Consider the following 17,333-nt stretch of genomic DNA (forward strand, 5'->3'; position numbering starts at 1 on the left):
TTCACAAGCATTTCCGTGGGCAAATCTTAGGAGTCACAAATGTTTAGAAATAACCTACATATTACCATAAACACAAAGGCATACTGACATGAAGAATGCGCTTAGTTAATAAGGGTGATGCTTCATGTTGAAACCCTTGGGTCCGGAGCAGTCGGTGGCAGTGCTGAAGGTTCCCGTCTTCTCTCTAGAGCTCAGAAGGAGGTAAAGCTGATGAGCCAGACTAATAAGATGCACCTTGCAATGATTAAACGTCCATTTTCTTGGGGAAATGGCTGACAGGAGCAGGATAAAGCTGTGAGGAAGCTTGTAGCAATTTCACAAATCTACCACTACAAGTGAGCTTTATTTGTGTGCTTAGAGCTATTATTAGCAAAACAATGGCTGGAAAAATGTACCAGGGAGAAAATTAAGAAATGACAGACTTGTTTTTTAAAAGTCAGAGAAAAGCTATGTTTAAGTTTTTCCGGGCTGTTCTCAAGAAGGAAAGCAAAGTTTCACTTTAGCAAAATACATCCTCCTATTTTTTTACTATGGAGCCTGGGGAAGCAGAGTAAGCAGGTAGAATGTGCTCCAGTTACCTGCTGAATGGGCTTCAAGCTTAGCTGCCACCACCAGCTCAAGGCCCTCAATAAGGGAAGAGGTGTTATTTAGCAGAGCAACATAGTGACTGTCTTAAAATCCTAAAAGGAGCCCTGGTGGTATATTGGTTAAGCACTCAGCTGCTAACCAAAAGGTTGGTGGTTCAACCTAGGAAACTCTATGAAGCAGTTCTACTCTGTCCCACATGGTCGCTATGAGTTGGAATTGACTCAGTGGCAAAGAGTTTTGGTTTAATATCCTAAAGCTACCTATGAATCATGGTGTAGGTGCTCATGAATCATGGTGTAGGAGTGGGTGTACAGAAGTGTGGCAGTGAATGGAGAATGTTTTTGTTTATTTGTGTGTGTTTCTGTGAAAGAGTAACTGAGGACTCTGGCTAAGGCTGCGGTGTCCAATACAGTAGCTACTGGCCAAATGTGGCTATTGAGGACTTGATTTGTGGCTAATCTGATTGAGATATGCTGTAAGTATAAAATACATGCCAAATGCAAAGACTTGTTATGAAAAAAAAGCAAAATGTATCATTAGCAATTTTTACATTGATTACATGTTGAAATGATAATATTTGGGTATATTAGGTTAAATAAAATGTATTAAAATTAATGCTACAACATGGATGTACCTTGAAGACATTATGCTAAGTGAAAGAAGCCTGTCACAAAAGATCACATAGTATATGGTTCTCTTTATATGAAATGTTCAGAATAGGCAAATCCATAGAGACAGAAAGTAGATTAGTAGTTGCCTAGGGTTGGGGGGTTTGAGGAGAAATGGGGAGTGACTGTTAATAGGTAAGGGGTTTCTTCATGGGTTGATGAAAATGTTCTAAAATTGCTTGTGGTATTGGTTGCACAACTCTGTAAATATACTAAAACCATTGAATTTTATACTTTACATGGGTGAATCATATAGTCTGTGAATTACATCTCAATAAAGTTATTAAAAATGAATATAGATGCAAAAATTAATTTCACTTGTTTCTTCTTACTTTTTTTTAATGTGGCTACTAGAAATTTTTAAATTACATAAGTGGTTCACATTATATGTCTATTGGACCCATTGGGCTAAGGGACTGAGGTTTAAAACACAGGAAACCCCTGGACTAGTAATACCCAAAGTGAAGGCCATAAACACAGTGCAGAAGAGCAGCCAGAAATGGTCCACTCAGGTGCAAGGAAAGGAGTGAAGGTGGTAGGAGGTTGTTTGAGGGCATGGGTAAAAAACAGTCCGGGACTCGAGCAGGCCTCTGCACCAAGTGTCAACACTTGGAACTGATAGAAGATCAGAATTTCTGGCCAATGGGCACAGAGGGAGTGCCCTTTTTGGTGCTTTCTCTGGGAAAACTCTAAGCAGCCCAGCCATGAGCAGAACTGCCCTGCCTTTACACAGGTCAGCACACTGAGGTAAAAAGGAGGCTGCCCCAGCTGCTTCCAGCCTTGCAGCCTCTGGGGCTGAGAGGATCCATATCTTGATCCACCTGTAACACATATGCATACATGTAATCCAACATTGGTGAGCTGCAGCTGGCAGACTGGGAAGCTCTGGCCTTGGCCTGGGGGATGGAAACTTCTTCAAGGCATATTGGCCCAGGGGAATGCCATTAACAGATCGTACTGTTAGTTGGATGCTTGGCTGGATGTAGCAGAAAGGGAAAGCTTGGATGCCCTCTTGGCATCCTCTCCCTCAAACCTTCCTGAACTGGTTTTTAAGGGCACAGCTCAGTGAATGCTGGATAAGTCTACACTTAGGACCGCATCCCCTCGCCCCCTCTCCCCCACCCCACTAAAAGACAGTGTCCCGTGGCTTTCCTCCAGAGATCAGAAAAGTGATTAGACTGAAGGGTGAATTCAGATGAGTCAGCCAGATGAATTGTGACCACAGAGGCCTAGTCCTGGAGTAGGAGTCAGTAGCCTAGGAAAGAAGTAAAAAAATCAAATACACTGCACTTAGCAGTGGCTGTTTAGAATTTAAAATTGCAAGGTGAGTATTTGATGTGTCTTAGCCGTGTCCTGAAATTTGCTCTCATTGCAGTAAAGATAAAATTTTTTCTCGATGGTGTCTCAGGTTTCAATGGATAGGTGGAGGAGGCAAAGTTCATGAACCTAGGGGATTGCCTGGGGGCAAAGTAATATCCCCTGCTTTCTTGCTCTGGTGCAATAACAGAAAGTTAACTGTCTTCAGTGAAGGCACAGGACGCAGAGGAGGGCATCCCCTGGATGGCAGCTTGCTAGGCTGTAAGTCCTGAAGGGTAAGGATTACAAAAATTCATCTCTGTGTCTCCATCATAGGGCCTGGCCCATGGTAAATACTCAAGGATTTTTTGTAGACTGGATGGACGGATATAACAGTTGATTAACATTTGTGTTACCTAATGATTCGATGTTTTGGATGGTGAATGAGGAGGAGGAAGAACTTGAAAGATGTCATTTTTTGGGTAGGAAAATAAAGTTTTCAAGTGTTAAACTAAAACTAATGTAATAACTTCACACATTTGGTTTTGCCACCCATCTTTTTCTAAACAGTGTTTAGAGATGTTGAATAAGAGCGAGGGTGGAAAGGGGGAAAATGCCTAAAACTACAGCTCATGGAGCCTTGCTCTGGATCTTGTAAAATTCAAACCACTTAGGAGTGGACAAATGACTTCATGATGATGTCGTCAGGGCCCTTCGAATAAATATTGCCTTTTCCATCGCCACTGTTGGTACTACACAGTACAGCTGGCATATCGTCAAGAGGTTGAGATCTTCTCATTCTTATCTTCTGAGTCAGGAGCACAAGATGGTGAAAATCCTGCTCAAAATGCTCTTGAACAATCTATCCCTTGTCCCTGCATTTACACTGTTCTCTTGCAGCTAGAAGCCTAACAGCTAGTAAGTGAGAAAGGAAAGGACTGCACTATCCAAAAGTCAATCTTTCCCTCCTAAAAGCCTTTGGTATGGTTTACCCACCAAAAGGCAGCCTCCAACCCTCTCTCCACTCCCTTCTTTTGCCAATAGCAATGGGACTTCTCACGTCTCAGAAGCAAGGAATCTCAATACCGGTTTCAGCTCTACAATGTCTCCCTCCCTCAGATGAAAGAATCACTCAGTTCAGCAGAAACTTGAGAACTAGTTGAAAATCATTGATTGTGGGCAGTTTTGGGGTGGCGGGAGGGATGCAGAATGGGGCAACCCTTTCTGACCAAGGTTCATATGTCATAAGTGAGCTGCCTTTTTATGTTTAAGCCCAGGTGTCTAAACTCAGGGTACAGAAAGAATCTTCCATTTCCAGATAGTTCTATAGTAGAGCTTACAAGGCTCTCACCTGGACTGTAAGAGGGTAGGGAGCTTCAAAGAAAGCAAAAACATGTTATTTTCAGATTTAACATGTAGTTGTTAGGTGCCATTGAGTTGGTTTTGACTCACAGCGATCCTATAGGACAGAGTAGAACTGCCCCATAGGATTTCCAAGGAGTGGCTGGTGGATTTGAACTGCTGACCCTTTGGTCAGCAGCCAAGCTCTTCATCACTACACCACCATGGTGTAGACCTCTAAAAATTCTTATGTAGGTACATAGTGCGCCAGTGAGGTGGATATGACCCTGGCAGTGTGAGCTAAGAAAAATAGTTAAAAAAAATGTTTTTAATTGTGTTTTAGGTAAAAGTTTACAGAGCAAATTAGATTCCCATACACAAATTGTTCCGTGATTGTAACCATCAATCCCCGCAGTGTCAGCAGTCTCACCATTACTACCCTGCCTGCCCCATCCACCCAGTTTCCCTGCCCCTCCTTGCCTTCTCATCTTTGCTTTTGGGTAAATGTTGACTGTTTGGTCTCTTACAGTTAGTTGATTGTTTAAAGAAGCACATTCCTCATGGGTGTTATTGTTTATTTTATAGGCCAATCTATTATTTGGCTAAAAGTTGACCTCCACAAGTAGCTTCAGTTCCAGGTTAAAACAGTATCACAGAGCGAGAGTCTCAGGGGTTCTGCTAGCCTCTATCAGTCCAGTTAAGTGTGGTCTTTTTGATATATTTGAGTTTCGTTCTACGTTTTTCTCCCATTCTAACTGGGACCTCCTATTGTGTCCCCAGTTAGAATGATTAAAAAAAAAAAAGGATTCTTTTAAGGAAACAACTTTCTGTGATGTCATGGTTGGAGATGTGCAGGTGCAGCTGGGTGGGACCCTTGGCACCAGGAACCCATGTAATGGATCCAAGTCCCTGGTGCGCATACTCCTTGACCCAAGTCACTCCTGCTTATGACATTAGCACTATGACTCACAGGTAGCCAGCAGCAGCTGGAAGGAAATGATGTAGCAACTGTGTCAGAAGACGATGGTTAGACTCTGGAAACTGAAAAGAAAATCCATTTTAAAATATGCTGTTGTATTTTACAAAGGCTGGGCAAGATAAAAGCTATGTTCAGTATTCCAAGTATTTTTCTTTCTGTATCTTTAGAGACTGGCTCCGAGAGAGATTTTTGTTTATTTAACATTTAATCAAAAGAGATTTGGACCCCACCAGATTTTGAACAACAGATTCAGTAGCACTGACTCTTTGCATTTAGTTTAAGGAGAAAAACTTTAAACATATGAAGAATTTGATGTCTGTGATATGTACTAAAAGATCAGCTGGTTTAACTTTACAGGGATAATAAAAGGGAAAAATTTTCCTGTGCTCAGGTCTTTTATGAATTATAAATAACCATTCACTTTGGAAGATAGCACACCATAAATTTTTTTTTTCACAAATATGCACAAATCCATTTTAAGATCCAAGGAAAAAGATGTTCAGAAGTCTCAGATGTACTCAGTTTTGGTTTTGCAAGGAAACAAGTTCTTTTACCATATGGATGCTTTTAAGGGTGCCTTTGGCTGGCTCAATAATGACGCCCCAGTGGCTAAATAAGGGATTTCTTTCCTTCTAGTGTTATTTCTCTGTTATTAAAGGTGGAAAAACCTTCCACAAATAGCATACTATTAGAGTGCTTTAGGGGGTGTCCTGGGAATCAAGGTTATGTGTCTGCTCTAGAAATACTGTCTGTAATTATCATTCCTCAGTGGTTCTGATGATGCAGTATTGGTATTTTCATTAATTTCTTGATTCTACAAGTCTGGTGTACGTGCCTGCTCTCGATAATTTTTTTTTTTTTTTTAAACAGTAGGAAGGCTTTCTTTCTCTCTCATTCCTTCCTTCCCTTCTCTCCCTCCCTCCTTCTTTCCTTCCTTCTTTTTCTTAAGGTCACAGGTCTCTCCCCCTCCCTTCCTCTCATAATAACGCCTACCCCCCCCCCCCACCTCCCTGGTTTCTTTTGTCTACTAAAATACAAAACTATGCCAGGGAGGAAATGGGGAGAGTGCTGACACACTGTGGGGATTTCGACCTATGTTATGGAACAGTTTGTGTGTGAATCATTGATTGGAAAACTAAACAGTTTGTGTGTGAATCATTGATTGGAAAACTAATTTGCTGTGTAAACTTCTACCTAAAACATAATAAAACGTTAAAGAAGAAGAAGCAAGCCCTATAGAATGGTGTTCTACTGTGACACACGTGGGTTCTCCATGAGTTGGAATCAACTTGATGATAATAGGTTTGGTTTTTTAGGTTTGTATATTCTGTACCATATATCGGTGACCCTAAAACTGTTCTAAAAAATAAAGTCTATTAAAAAGGTATGCAAGACTAGATTTGAAAATAAAAAGTCAGATAAGAGATTCTTCCAAATCTAAGCCTTTATCTTCCCTATGAATATTAAAAGAGAATTCAGCTCTAACAAACAACAGAAGAAGGTTCATAGGTCGGAACAGCACATTGATTCTGTTCCCCCGCCCCCAGCATTTTATTATGAGTATTTTCAAACATACACAAAGTTGAAAGAGTTTTACAGTGAACACCCATATACCCACAATCCAGTCCTAGAATCTACCATTATTTTTTGCTTTATCACATATCTATCCATACCTCCTCCATTAATCCATCTTATCTTCTTAATGCATTTAAAAATAAATTGTAGGCAGCAGAACAGTTCTGCCTAAAAACTTCAATATTTCATTTTTTTCTACTGATGCAAAATTTACAATGAAGTGCAAAATCTTAAAAGCACACTTTCTCAGTTTTGACAAATATATATCTGTGTACCCAAACCCATATATACATACATACATCCAGGACATTGCCATCACCCCAGAAAGTTCTCACATGTCCATTTCCTGCCAATCCCCACCCCTACCTCCTACCCAGAGGCAACCACTGTTCTGATTTTCTTCACAGATTAGTTTTGCCTCTTCTAGAATTTAACGTAAATGGAAGCAAATGGTATGACCTCTTTTATGTAAGACTTCTTTCACGCAGCATAATATTTTTGAGATTTCTTCATGTTACTGTGTGTAACAGTAATTTGCTCCTTTGAGGGGCATTGCTGAGTAACATTCCATTGTACGAATATACCACAGTTTGTATATTCACTCTCTTGTTGATGGGCAGCTGGGTGTATCCAGGTTTTGGGTGTTATGAATAAAGCTGCCATGAATATTCTTCTACGAATCTTTTTATAGACACGTTTTAATGTTTATGGGGAAAAGGCCTATTTGTGGAATTGCTGGGTCATAGGGTTGGTGTATATTTCATTTTTTTTTTTTAAGAAACTGACATTCCTTTTTCTAAAGTAGATGTTCCATTTTACCTTCCCACCACCACCAAGTGAAAGTTCCAGATGCTCCACATCTTTGCCAGCACTTAGGGTTTCAGACTTTTTAATTTATTCTGCTATTTATGTATTTTTTTAATCTCATTGTGGTTCTAATTTGCATTTTCCTGATGACTAAAGATATTGACTGTGTTGTGTGCTTATTTACCGTTCATATATCTTTTGTGAAGTGTCTGTTAAATCTTTTGCCCCTTTTTATTTATTTTTTTATTGTCGAGTGGTAGGTGTTCTTTACAAATCCTAGTCATCAGTCCTTTCTCAAGTTTGTTCTGCAAATACTTTCTTCCAGTCCATGGCTTGCTATTTGTTTTCTTAATAGTCTATTTTGATGAATAGTTCTTTATTTTGAGAAAGTCTGATTTATCATTTTTTTTCCTTGTATAGTTATTGCCCTGCGTGATGTAAGCAAAGCACACTGATCTTAATAGTCTCCCCCAAATCTATTTAGGTTCAAGAAAGTTCAAAGTTTCATTGGGCTCATTGTAATAGATGTGTTTGCTTAGAGGAACATCCACTTCCATGCATATTGGGACGAACTGAGGAAAACATGGTGATCTGTGAAGATTCACTCTCATGAGAATTCCAGAGAACGATGCAAACGCCAGGCCCCTCTTATTTACTTCATTCTTATAACAAGCCTTCTGTTTTGATGATGGGAAAGAGTCCCCACCAATAAAGCCACCTGCCCATGGCCTTGTTTTGGAATCAAGTCAGCCCTTACACATTGGAGCACTATAAAACAAATTTTTATAAGTTGACCATATGTTACGAGAGATCATATTTTAAATGGTTTGGATGTGAGACATGAGTGAATGAATGAATAACAGACTCCCCAGAAAGACTTTGGAAAATTAAAGAAGGAAATCTGCAGAGAGACCCAGGTGCCAGTGATGGGGATAATGTAAGAGCAGATTGTAAAGAGGAGTAGTCTACTATGAGAAGAGCAGGACTTGGAGAAACAGACAGGCTGAAGGGGTGTAGTGAATCTTCCAACCTGATCTTAGGCTGCACATTGAAACTTTTTCCAAGATTTTACCACAGATAACTTTTGCCAGCTAGCGTGCTTGTCAGTGAAACTTCGATTTTTCTTTGTTTCTTGTTTGGACCAAAGCGACATTCAATATGGACATGACATTTTGATAACTAAAGTCATGTCTTTTTCACCCTAATTTTATTGTTGTTTTGGCTTGCTTTCTTTTAGACACTTTCTGGAGGATGGCAGGCTGAATACGGTCTTTCAGACTTTCATACAAACTCTCTCTTGAGTGTCTTTCTCTCTCTGACTCCATCTTCTCCTGCTGTTGTTGTTGTTAGGTTCTGTTGAATCAGTTCCGACTCATAGTGACCCTATATACAAGAGAAGGAAACACTGCCTAGTCCTGCACCATCCTCACAGTCATTGTTATATTTGAGCTCTTCGTTGCAGCCACTGTGCCAATCCACCTTGTTGGGGGTTTTCTTCTTTTTCACTGACTCTCTACTTTACCAAGCATCATGTCTTTCTCCAGGGACTAATTTCCTCCTGATAACATGTCCAAAGTATGTGAGATGAAGTCTCACCATCCTTGCTTCTAAGGAGCATTCTGGCTGTACTTCTAAGATGGATTTGTTCGTTCTTCTGGCATTCCATGGTATATTCAGTATTGTTCACCAACACCATAATTTAAAGACACCAATTCTTCTTCAGTCTTCCTTATCCATCGTCCTGCTTTCAAATGCATATGAGGCAATTAAAAATACCATGGCTTGGGTCAGGTACACCTTTGTCCTCAAAGTGACATCTTCTGCTGGTGATCATTAATTTTTTGCAACTGCTTGTTTAGTTATGGGTTACCTTAGGCATTTTGCTTCTTCAGTTCCCTACTTTCTATCATTAAAATTTTTCTGTCATTAGAGTCTGTGATTCAGGAAAAGAAAAGGGTAAAACTTAAATGCATGAAATTGCATGAAATTTTCTGTTTGATTGCAGGTTGAAATGAGCAGTCAAATTTGTGTTTGTTATTGATCCAGTAGATTTTTATAAACCAAAACTGTAAGATTCTCATTGGAAGTTATCTTGAAATATGAAATTATGGCGATAGAGTATAAATTTGCAAAGTTCTGGGCAGTTCTAACCCTAGAGAATATTCACTGGTAAGTATGTGGGTGGGCCTGCTGGGCTGGGAAAGAATCTAGGATAACGATAAGATTCATAACCCACTAGTCCAGGTCCAAATGCTTGAGTATGTGGATTACATGTGGGTGGTAAGTTTCTCTGACTTCTCAGTTCTGTTCCAGAAGGGAGCAGATAAGGTCAGGATGGGAGAAGGCTAGGTTCTGAGTTAGAAATACCAAGTAGAACTTCAGGGCCTCCGAAATAAAGACATGTCCTAAGTAATTAATACACAAACACGATGAAAATAATCAGAAGGGAGAAATGAATGTAATTAGTTATAGGACCACATGATAAATTCTGCCTAGATATAACGATATACAAGTGGGTTAAATCACTTCCTATGATGTTGCCTACACATAAATATCTACATCACATGCAAACAAAAATGAACCAGAAATATTCTTCAAATTTCTTTTCCTTTGGAATAGTGGTTCTGGTTAGTATAGTGTCTCCTTTCAGGCACTGGAGGATCCTGGGAGAAGTCTAAGTTAGGTGGGTCCCACTGGGCTGCAGTGTGGGTAGCATTAAGTGAGTACCATGAATTTGGTAGGTGTCTTAGGCCTGGTTCTCTAGAGAATCAAAATCAGTAAAGCGTGTATATATACCAAAACCAAACCCACTGCCGTCGAGTCGATTCCGACTCGTAGCGACCCTACAGCGACCCTATAGGACAGAGTAGAACTGCCCCATAGAGTTTCCAAGGAGCACCTGGCGGATTTGAACTGCCAACCTCTTGGTTAGCAGCTGTAGCACTTAGCCACTATGCCATCAGGGTTTCCTGCGTGTGTGTGTGTGTGTGTATATATATATATATATATACACACAGACATACATACATAGAAAGAGAGATTTGTATCAGGAAATGGCTCACACAGTTGTATAGGTTGTAACATCCCAAGTCTGGGAGTCAGGAAAGAGGTTTCTCCTGATTCATGAATCTGCAGGGGCTGGTGAACCCAAGATCAGCAGGCCAGAGAGCAGGGCTGTTGTTCACAGGCTGTGAAGATCGACCAACCCCAAGATCAGCAGGCAACATGGCAGGTAAGCTGCTAGCTCAAGTCTCAAGAACCAGTGGTCAGACGAACAGGAGCCAGCCATAGGATCCAGAACTAGCAAAAGCCCTCAAACCTTACCAGAATGTCCGCCCACACTCCCAAGGAAACTCACCTTGGGCCACACACCCAAGGAAACTCCTCTTCAATTGATTGGCTAGTCACAGCAGATCCCATTACGAGGGTGATCATTTATCAAATCTCAAAAGGGCAATGATCACAACATTATATGACTGCCAAAACACTCAGAATTATGGCCCAGCCAAGTGGACACACAATCAACCATCACAGTGGGGAAGTGCTGTGAAGCTATACCGTCTATGCAACTCCTAAGGTATCCTGTTGCCAATCCTCCTCAAAATCATTGTCTGCTCAGGGATATTCTTCTTTATATCAATGGGGATAGGAAGTAAAATTATCCAAAACTCAGTCTTGGATTCTTTTATCATTTCTTCTCATTTTAAACATTTCAAAATCTACACAAAGCAAAATGTATAACCTGAAACATCATTTTAATCTGAAACTAAGCCGTGCCTCCCACCTCAAGCTCCTTGGGTTGACTGTGGGGTCCTTTAAGAGTGGAAGGGTCTAGGTTAGATGAGGGAATGGGTAATGAGGGATAAGACTCGGGAAACAGATGTTGATACATCTTTTTTCATCTTCCTCTTCCTTCCTTTCTTCCTTCTTTCTACTCTCTCTCCTTTTCTTTCATAATGGTAATTTCTTCCTTCATTCCTTCCTCCTTCTCCTCCACTAATATTCTTGAGTGGCAGCTCTGTCTTTCTAAAGACCAGGTCTGAGAACAGAGGAGACTTGTGGCAAGGAAGAAGACTAAAACTTTTCTTGTGACTGAAAAAAGATTGACAATGAAAATGCCAAAATTTGGTGATTATATTGATAACTAAACAGGATTATTAGTACCATAGAGAAGCTTCATTTATTTTTCAGGAAAGATAATTGTTTGATTTTGATGTATTACCACAGTTCAATAAGAACATCTGGTTAACAGCAGTTATGCTTTCTGAAGGGTTCAACCATTGCTACCACCATGTATGCCCTCACTTTCCTTAGTACCATAAGGTTTATCTGGATCTCAGAATATCTATAATCTTGCAAGATTCCAATTCCCTTCAACCTGATATTTGTCTTTCATTTATGTCATAATTAGTATTCAGATTTTAGCCCAAGAGCACAGTGGATTCATAAGGCTGTTCTGTGATTTTCAACTTTGCTTCATGGTACAAGCTCTGTTTAGCTGACAATATGTGTGCAACTCTCTTGTTTCCTGTTTTTAAGGGATGAACTGAATTTATTTGAAAGGGTGGAATATTTTAAATTACAATTCAGCAGTTTTACTAAGGAAGGCTATAAAACACAATGAGCAAGGAGTTTTACTTCCTCCTCACAATTGTTACTCCCCTGTTTTGAAATCTTAATATCCTCCAGTCAGTGAGAATAGCTTTAACTTATGCTATAACATTTTGAACAGCAACCACCCCATGGTAAGAGCTGTACAGGAGCGTGGGATTTCTGCACACTATAATTCCATTTTTCCAGACACCTTATTAGTACACGGAATGTGTCTGCTTGTGCTTGATACTGTTCTATCATGCCTTCCCCAGGCACCACATTTTGGATTGGTTAAGGAATACAGTTGCTTAGCCAATCAACTGAAACTCTTCTTCTGCAACCCTAGCAACACCTGACAGTGGTCATTGACAAATGTTAAGAAAAAACCCCTGATAAATTCAAGCCCTTGAAAAAGGTCTCTGCCAAGGGCAAACAGACTAGTGCTACCAATAGTACACTTTGTGTGGTCAGAAGAGTTAGTGGTTTGTGTAAGACCTGCAAAAACAGAGCCTAGGTGTGGATGCCAAGGTTTGTGCCCAGTATCCTACCCCAAACTGCTGTCTCTTTGGCTAAGCTGACTTTTGTTGGCCAAAGCCAGCGCTGGAGCTGGGGGTTTGGGGTGGGAAGGGGGTCTTCTAGGTCTAGTGGGTATGGGAGTCTCATCTTTTCCCACATCTACAAAACCCCCATACCCACCAGAATATTTTTGGTAGTTGGAGAGAGGGTCCATGTAAAACTTTGGCCCCCAGCTCACGTTTCCGTCACTGATGCTAATTTGTTCCTCAGGGCATGGCAAGAGAAATATTTTCTGAGGATAGCTAAATACCTGGCCTTGTCCCCGGTGGTGGCACCTTTCCAAGCCTTTGGCTTCACATCTTTCACCTCCCAGCCTTGCTCTGAACCCCGTTGGGGTGCAGTTGCCTGTGGGCATACTGGGACACTCCTCTCAGGATACTGCTAGAACAGTGGCCTAAGTGAACTCTCACCCGACTCTGGGAGGCTTCAATGACTGAGGGATCTGGAGGCAGACTTGCAGAGGCTAGGGTGGGGCAAGGAATGGAGAATAAGAAAAAGGATCTGCCAAAAACATGCACAGACAATTCATAGGCAAACACATGTTCACACAAAGACATAATAGCTGTGTGTATACGATACCCTCATGGAGTCCCCTTATATGATCATTCCAGTTAGTCTAGCCACCTTGAAGGCATATTTCAAACCCTGTTTGAGTAATCCATTGTGTAATGCTTAGCTGTTAATGAAGCCGAAAATACCTAAATCATCCAACAAGTAACCTGAATTATTTTTTTTTTATGGTTACCACTGCTTTCATGACAAAGAAGGACCTGGGGATATACACAGGTGTTGGCACACGCAGATCTAATGCATACATAGTTACACATAGATAAGCCAAGCCAAGAGGAACAAAGATGGGAGAAGGGGGAAAAGAAAAAAAAGGAGTCTTCAGATAGAGTTCATGAATTGAAGAGTATGAACCCAAGTTAATCTTGTGAAATTAGTGAAGTTTATACAGCCTGGCCCTTCAATGCCCATTTCCCTAGCATCAACCTCCAGAGCCCATCCTGAATTTAATTTTCTACAGGGTTGTGACAATTAGTTCTTAGCTAATCCCTTGGAGGAGTCCCTGGTTGGTGTAAATGGTTAACACACTTAACTGCTAACCAAAATGTTGGAGGTTCTACCCAGTGTTTCTGGACTCCACCTACACTCTGGTGTCCACCCAGTGGCACCTCAGAAGAGAAGCCTGGTGATCTGCTTCTGAAAAGTCAGCCATTGACAACCCTATGGAGTACAGTTCTACTCTGACATGTATCAAAATCAACCTGATGGCAACTCGTTTTAATCCCTTGGAATGGGGGAATTCGTGGTTCAGTGGTAGAATTCTCGCTTTCCATGCAGGTCTGGCCAATGTACCTCATGCACAGCCACGATCCCTCAGTCAATGGGGCTACGATGCTGAACAGGTTTCAGCAGAGCTAAACTTGTCCAGACTATGAGGGACTAGGAATAAAGGCCTGGCAATCTATCCCCAAAAATCAGCCAGTGAAAACTCTATGGATTACAATGAACCAGTGGCTGCTAACAACAATCCCTTGGGAGTATAACTGATAATGACTTCAAGTCTTAGCCCCCTGAGGGGACGCTGGTATTTTTCAAAGGGAGCTCATTGAGGCACAAAAGAACAACATTTCTAACGGTCAAATTGTAAAGTGTGTGTGTATTGCGGGGGTTGGGGTGGGGAGGTTCTTTTGTCTGGAGACCTGGCCTTGTTCAAACACACTTTTAGGTAAAGGCCTCCTTTGGGTATTCCTAAGGCCAGTATTACAGGCAAGAAAACATAGCTGCGGATAGGGGTGGGGCCGAGGTGGGGTGGGGTGAGGCCTCCTCTGTGTTTCCTAAGGCCAGCATTACAGGCAAGAAAAAGTAATTAGTGTGGGTGAGGGCTGAGTGGGGAAGGATTGGGGGGCTACAGTGAGGAGCAAGTGGGTAATCTACTGTGGGTTGGATGCCTAACAGGAGGGTAAATCCTTAGATGGAGTGGGAGAGGCCAGCAGGCTGAGCTTCCACAAACTATGAGTTGGTTTTATAATCTTACATATTTATCCTTCAGAGAACTTGGAAACTTTCTGGTGATATGAGATGTGGAAAATTATAAAACAGTACATTATATAATGTGTTAAAATTCCAAGCCATATATTGGTTCTAAGTTCAAAGTCTGAAAAAAATGAAGCCATTCTGAGGAGATATAAAATTGTGAACATTTGCCTATTAAGATGACAAGTAAATGATTTTCTTCCCCCAGATTTCCGGAATTTCAGTTATTACTGGTCAAGTTTTCTGTGTATATGCGTAACCATCAGCCATTCCCCATGGAACAAAAAAGACGCAGCAGCAAATGCTTATTTAAGAAAGTTTTATCTGTGAGAGAAAAAAAAAATTGAAAATATATATAGCATGGTTCCGTGTGACCCAAGTTTTCACTGTGTCAGGAAGAGATCTATAAAATACCTGAAACGTTGCGAGGGTGCCTAGAAGAAAAAGGTAAGGTTCTCACTTAGAGCCAATGGTTCGTGCTCAACAATTTGAACTTCACTCAGGGATAAACCAGAGCCCACACCTTGAAGGGGGCATGTTTATCTTTAGTGTAGCAGTTTGGAGGTGGAGGTATTTCTGGCAGAGAACAATGCCTGGCACACTGTAGACACAAAATAAATATTTGCTGATGACACAGAAGCACTGCGTCCACATCAATGTTCTCTCAATTCACAAATACTACCAAAGGAGGAAAACTCTAGAACCCTAATAAACCGGATATTGTCCCCCCTCTCAGTCTCTAAGAGATCATTGTTTCCTACTTCCATGGTGACTAGTAGACTTGAAATTGCCAAAACTTGAGAGACACTTGAGATGAAAGTCGGGGGTAAAAAAAAAGTTAACAAAAGAAAAATGTTACAGGCAGCATGTATGACAGTGTGGTAAAGTTTTTGACATTTGTTTGGGAAGATTTTCTTCTTATTTCTTTGCTTGGAATAATGCAATGATTTCCAGAAATGTAGCAGTAATAACTTCACACCGCACTGCTGAATGTTTATCTAGCAGATTTTCTGGAAAGGACAGAAAAAGGAAAGGAAAGGAAGACCCACGGGCCTTGGCAGCAATCAAGTAAGTAAATGTAAGCTGTTAGACTTGCTCACCTGGCACGCTTTGATGTTAACCACAATGAAGGAGCCAGTCTGACATCTCCTCCCTTCCTCACATGAAGCGAACAAATATTTATTGAGCACCTACTATTTTCCAGGTAATCTGTTCTACACACAACTATATGAAAAATGACAACTCTGATAAGGGCTCCTAGGAGAAGTACATGTGACTCCTAGGGTAACTGGCAGAAACGACCAGGTCAGGGCTGCCAGGTTTTCCTAAGGAAGTGTGATTGAGCTGAGTAGGAGTAAACCAGGCAGTAGGGTCTGCATTCCAGGCAGTGGGAACTCCTGCCCAATGCCCTCCTGAGGAAGTGAACCTGGAGTAGTTAAGGAACTGAAAACGCCCGAGCAGCCTGTGTTGGCAGAGCCCCAAGGAGTGAAGAGAACGAGCATGGGGCAAGGCAAGTGGGAGTGGTGGGCTGGGGTGGGGGGGAGGAGGGTTCAGCTCATTTGTCATACAGGTGTTAAGGGTTTTGTCTCTATACCTCCTTACTCCAGGGAGACCTCAACAGCAGTCCTGTTCTTGAGATCTGGGAATGGTGGCTTTTGGTTCATCTGCAATCTGTCGTACTACTGCCAGATGTGAACCATGAATTTAAAAAATACATATAGTTTTATGAAAGATTTTAAAACTAAATCATATTCAAAATATGTTATTTTATGTATGATGATTCAGTAGGTACCCCAGAGTCTTCATCAAGATTTCAATGATCTGCATATATTAACCCCTCATGGGCCAGAGTTTGGCCATCTAATAACCTTATCTGGCCCTAGCTAAGATCCAGGACGTCTGCGAGAAGCCAAAAGAGATAAAACAAAGACTATGAATGTTTTAACCAGAAGGGAGGCTGATTAGGTCCTCATTAAGAACTTGGCTGATTTGTAATTTATCTGTAATTCTAACCCAAGGTTCTTTGGGTTCCAAGGCCACTGCAGATGGCAAGCAATAGTTCAGGAAAGGAGAAGAAATGCCCTGAATTAAAAGTAACAGGCGACAGCACAACCACAGAGACAAAAAAAGGAAGAAAAAGAACATAAAAATTAACAAAAAACAAAAGAAAGAGAAGGGAAAGGTAAAAAGAAAAGAGGAAGAGAAGAAAGAAGAAAATAAGCTACCAAGGCTTTTAGTTATGGACAGCCTGCATGCATTAGTAGATCTTAAGGCTATCACTGTATTTATCATGAGCCCAAGTCATCAAAAGATCATTTCTTATAATCTGCTTAAGAAGTCAAGGAAGTATGTCATATTTTAGATTTCTAACCCATGGAGTTAATTTTTTTTTTTTTAAGCTTTGGTACTTAACAGTAGATCCTCAGCTATTTAGGGAAATTACCTGTTCAGATGGCTCTTCCAAAGTTCTGCATAGCCATGGTTTTATTACAGTGTGATTTTTGTGGAAGAGTTAGTTAATACAGATTTCAGGTTGAAAAAATGTCCGATAAACCAGCTTTTCCTGAAACTGCTTCATTTTCACAAGTTATCTAATTCTGGGTTTGAAAAAAATCATTGAAAGTGACATTTTTCATATCTGAATTGTCATCATACTATTCTTGGTGGGAAGTGAGTTCCTGAATATTTAAAAACACTATAAGTGATAAAATGCCCTTAACAACTCCATTTTAAAGTTTTGTTTTCATATTCTTAACTTTAATTTTCATGCTTGTCTCTTAAATGCAAAGTCTTTTATCTAGACATAAACCAACCAAAACCCGTTGCCATTGAGTTGATTTTGACTCACAGCGACCCTATAGGACACAGTA

The sequence above is a fragment of the Elephas maximus genome, chromosome 2, assembly GCF_024166365.1.
Source record: "Elephas maximus indicus isolate mEleMax1 chromosome 2, mEleMax1 primary haplotype, whole genome shotgun sequence".
Taxonomy (NCBI): Eukaryota; Metazoa; Chordata; class Mammalia; order Proboscidea; family Elephantidae; genus Elephas; species Elephas maximus.